The sequence below is a fragment of the Cryptotermes secundus genome, unplaced genomic scaffold, assembly GCF_002891405.2.
Source record: "Cryptotermes secundus unplaced genomic scaffold, Csec_1.0 scaffold724, whole genome shotgun sequence".
Lineage (NCBI taxonomy): Eukaryota > Metazoa > Arthropoda > Insecta > Blattodea > Kalotermitidae > Cryptotermes > Cryptotermes secundus.
Window position 1 is genome coordinate 373,437 of NW_019727403.1, and position 5,383 is coordinate 378,819.

Below are 5,383 nucleotides of genomic sequence, written 5' to 3' on the forward strand. Positions count from 1 at the left end.
GGGCTCACTGGGTACACTGGAGTTTACACATTAAAATAACTCAACCACACAGTTATCACCATTACTATCAAACAACAGATTATCAATCGGCATGGCTAATATACGTGAACAGACCCACCTGAAGTACAAGATGTCGGCACACTGCCTCCGCTGGTCTGACCCATGTCGAAGAGAGCCTTCGGCTGACAACTCTCTATTCTGTTTAAAATCAGAATCCCAAGTCTCTTGAATTTCCCTCATTTATAGTTTTAATTCGCTGATTCAGCGTGGACGACAAGGGGGTAGATAGCTCCTCCCTTGTGTTCTAATTTCCTAAAGTTAGGTTTTCATTGGGTCTTATCGGGATGTGGGCAGACCCCCTTGCGTCTGATCGCTGCGTAAGCAATCTCTTCCGATCCTCCAGTGCCCGAGTGAGGCAAACTTCTGGCGCTGTGAGGACACAGCCTTGCTGGGCAAGCAGATTCCTAACCTACTTGCCATTACTGATGTTTACAAGTTGCGGCAATAACTGTGCAACACTGTTCGCTAGGCGCGAACATTTTTGGGCCGTGGCTTCTTCTACTATCTCGAATTTTGGGGCATAACAAGCACCTTTCAGCACTTTCTCGCTCTCCTTCCTGCGGCAGAGGCGAAGAATCGTTTTTAAGCGTGTTCGTAAGCTTGGGGAGCGCCAATTAAATTCGTTGTTAGTCATTCTGTCCGTCTGAACGCATGAGAATAAGAGAACCGATAACGGACTGTCATGAAATTTGTTATTGGGTAGTTTTAATGAAATTTGGCAACATATTCCCAATTTTGATTAAAATAGAACAACAATAACGGATATTTTACATGCTTCGTTATGCACATTAAGAGGGTAACTCGTTTAGCAGACTGAAATATATTTCGAAAAAAATTGTTGATAAAACTGAAAAACACATTTGATCCCGAATATTTTTCCATACATCTTATGGTTTTCGAGATGCTTAAACGTATGCGACGAGCACATTTCAGAACTTCTATATTCAGCCACCAACAACACCCTTTTCAACTACTCCCAATGATTACGGTTACTGAAGCATCGCATTCTCCATAATAATTAAAGTATATGTATATCCTTCACATATGTCGAAAAACATAATAAAGTTACCAGCTGTACCGCTTGTACTGTCTTACGGACTGCTACCACAGCACCGTCACTCTCTGGCATCTTTCGGCTCCGTCTACACTTCCTCAATCGGAGGGGGAAACGGTGCTCCGTCATACGGCTCTCGTGCTGTGCTCGCACGCTCCCTAAGTTAGAGTAAGGGATCCAAGCTAGCAGCGAGGTAAATCTAGTTACAAATGATGGCAATCAATATAATAACAAATAACAGAATTTAATAAACACAACTAACACATAACCAATGTTGTGCCCTGATAAGGAGCATTGACTGTACTCACCCCTTATCGGACGTCAGTGGATATCACTTAACCTATGCTGTGGAAAACGTGCTTCACTAGGAGGGTCACAAAATCTCGAGTTCTCCAAACAAAAAAAAAGAGAATATAATCAAATTAAAACACTTTACACCTCTAAATTAAAAAAACACATTAACCCACCAAAATAATTTAAACCAGAAGTTCTAATAAGCCATCAGTGACCCGACCACGGGCAAGTACTCACTCGCGCTAAACATGATGCACATGAAAAACACTGGCGCCATCCCAAGGTTTTCCACAGGCACACTTTGCTTTACTTGTCCGTTTCTGGCAACTGCTAGAAACAGAGTGCCTGAAACGGCCTGTTTTCCCAATTCCAAGATTCAACCTTTTCCCAAGTTGCGAAAGCTGCGCGTGCGAAATCGCTGAGGTCGGCATCTTGCCGGACATGCCTTGTCGCGCTAAGCGAAACCTGACCAGGTCTTTCCACTGATGCGTAAACCGTCTTTTCTAAAGACAATTCGATCGACTGCCAAGGAATGCGAAGAGTCAGCCGCGGCTCTGTCTCCTCGCCTTCCGGCCGGCCGTCTGTCGTTTTAACCTAAACATTTAATCTTTCAAAAATTATACTTAATAACTAATGAAATGGGCTCAACACCAGAGACAAGAATTCATCGTCGTTAGAGCGCACGAGCCCAAGAAATTAAACAGAACAACTCAACTAATTGCACATTTACATGCTCGCACAAAGCGGCATCTAATTTGGGCAGAATGGCCCATATTTACTGGCGCAACAATATGCCTTGGTTGCATGAAAACATAACCACTACTTTCTAGCCTAGGCCACAGGCTGAGTCTAAACCAAATACACAATATAAATTATAAACACAGGTTTAACTAAACTGGTACGAGTCGCCGCCGTACTACAAACCCAACGACGGGCGACCGCGGGCGATCTCGCCGGCCGCGAACCAGCCCACTACTTGCCGAAACCAATTTTGGACTCCCAGCCGAAGAGGAATTTGACAATCACTCCGGCTGGCTCGGCGCAGCGAGCAAGGCCCTATGGATCCATAACCAGAACTAAACTCCGAACTCGAATTAACTTCCAAGCATGGCTCCCAGGGGTAGAAAGGAGGGGAGAGGGCAACACCACGTGACCCAGTCTCGCATGGGGAGGGGGTGGGGGATAAGTTTAAGAACTTCGATCAAGGAGCTGGAAGCCCATGACGTCATACCGGAGCCAATACGTGGCTCAATAATGGGAACATTCGAAAAGAGAATATTTCGAGAACTGTTGGAAATTGTAAGAATCAATGAATATAATTTTGATATTATGCACTTGAGAGCTTTCTGAAACATCAATATATCGAAAAAATGTATTTACGACAATTATAAATATCGTAATATATTCCAGGATACATAGATTATGTAGAGAGTTTAACAGAAAAATGTATGCAAGAGTTTATCATGTGAGAAAATTCGAAAATAAAATGTCCCGTATAAATATATAATGATTTAGAGACATTCAATCGTAAGATATTGGCGACGGCCAAAGAGTGCTCAACTGAGCATAGGGCTGCACAGTAGTCGTTTGCGCACAGCTGTCTTAATGTACACTCATAACCTAACATTAGTGTAAATTACCGATTTTCGCCCCCTCCACGGTACAGATGGATGCGCAGTAGTCTACTGCGCAAACCTGAACTTTAAACCCTTTAAACTACTAAAGACCCCATATGGGGTCGTAAAAATAAAGTCGGCGGTACGAATGACCTCATATGGGGTCGTACAGTCCGCGCGTGCGTACGTTATTTTAAAATTAATTTTTAAGATAGTAATTATTTTCCTACTTACATAATTTTTGGCCACCATCTGCATGGGTTGTCTGTCTTCCCACCTGCGTCATCTACAGGAATGTTGCCTTCGTGTGGAATTCTCGAAAAAAATCCGGAAATGCAGAGTCCGATCTCGCACTTCACGCACTTTGTTCGGACGGTGTTTCGTTTCCCACGCGAAAAGCACACACGACACATCAATTGCGAAGTAGAGGAAGTCGGCCAGTGATGTGGTTTGGCCTCCTATAATCGAGATATCTCCGATAAAACGGCAGGGGTTCGACCCCTGGGCCGTTGATGGCGAGGTGGACCCCTTCCAGCATGTTCCGCACAAGAGCGAGACGAAATTCTCTGTGTGACAACAAGATGTAACTGTTCAGATCAAAGAGATGGAAAAATAGTTTATTTGGCCATTTCCAGGTTCGACGACAGATGCTATAACTGTTTGCCACAGTTTGCACACAGCTCCACCTGAATAATTATTCACACTCCTTGTGCCACGCTGGTGTGGTGGTCCCCAGGTTGCCGACGAAGATGATGGGTCTTCTTCGAAATCACTTTCTGATTCTCTACCTTCAACGTCACTCTCAGAATTGTCGGTACAGCAATCTGAATCGGAGTCATTGATGAGCTGAAATATGTCAGAATATTCCAAACGACACGACGCCATGGTACGATCAAACTTTGAAATACTTCGACTCAACACTTCCAGCCACGAAGCTATTACTCAGTGTGTTGATACTACAACACAATTTCATAAACAAAGCTAGCCTTGAACTGTATAAGAACAGTAATCTTATTGTGTAGCCCAGCGCGTTATAACACACTGAGTTTATTTCACTCGCCCACTCTCCTCATTCAAAAGAACTACGTCATTTAGACACCGATAAACTGTACAAACTACCTCTGCAGCGTTGCTATAGCTTGCCAAGTGGTCACCCACCAGCCTGCATTCAAACGTACTGAGAACTTATGAATTGTTGTAGAGAAACTAACAAAACTGGGGAATTTCTTATTTGGAGTCAGTGTAAAAATCTTAACATGTTTTATACAATCTGAAAATTACAATATCTGATTCTATATTCTTTCGAGAAAAAAGCAGCGTTTATTTCGTTCATCACAGNGAAATTGCAGAAATAGGAGGAAATTTAGTAAATGATTACAGTTTTTATGGCTTTATAATCACGGGTATTTAAATTTATTCCGTACCGCTGCCCTTACCGGAAATTAAATGCCCTTAGCTTAAAGGCTAACATTACATAAGCTAACCTAACCTAACCTAATCCAACATAAGCGAATTGTATCCCTGAGTTACAGATGGATGCGCAGTAGTCTACTGCGCAAACCTAACCTACCATAACATCAGCGAATTGTACCCCTGAGTTACAGGTGGATGAGCAGTAGTTCATTGCGCACACCTAAGAGAGGAGTCATTTACGAAGCTGCTATTTATCGGAACGTAATACAGGACTGTCGTAACACGGAATATAAATCGAAATATGACGTTATGTATAAAATTGAGTGTGTTGACAGTTTTTCCACCCTTAATATCAATCTATGCTCTTATATTCCAATGTTATATTGCTACGTGGTAGCTTAGATTGTGTCGAAAACGCCGCTCCCACCTCACGAGTTTGCGCGTCCCCCACGGTGATACAAATGATTACTGAACAACACATATTTTGGCATTATGCTGCCCTCCAATGTCATAAAGTTATGACAAAAAATATTTATCATCAGTGAAGTCGTTTCCTTCTTTCTCGTGGATGGATACGCGACCAATTCAGTGACTGCTTGGCATTTGTTTCGCCCGAATTTTCTTTCCTGGATAGGCAGTAAACTAATATTATACACAAAAATGAGTAAAAAATAGGGTGAAAAATTACCGTCCTGTAATCGAACTGATAATGAAATGTTTCTGTTTCAGTCATGTTAAGAGGTTGGCTGGCCTGTCACTGTGACGTAAATATCCGGTGTACAAAATCAAGGTACGTTTCTTTCCTGGTATGAAGAGGTGTTTATAAATAATAAGACGGTGTTATATGTGTAAGTTTATATACATATATGTACAAGTTCTGATTAATTATCTGCCTGAAAGTATATCATAAAAGATTCAGTGAGATAGTGCAAGTGGTAGGCTTTAA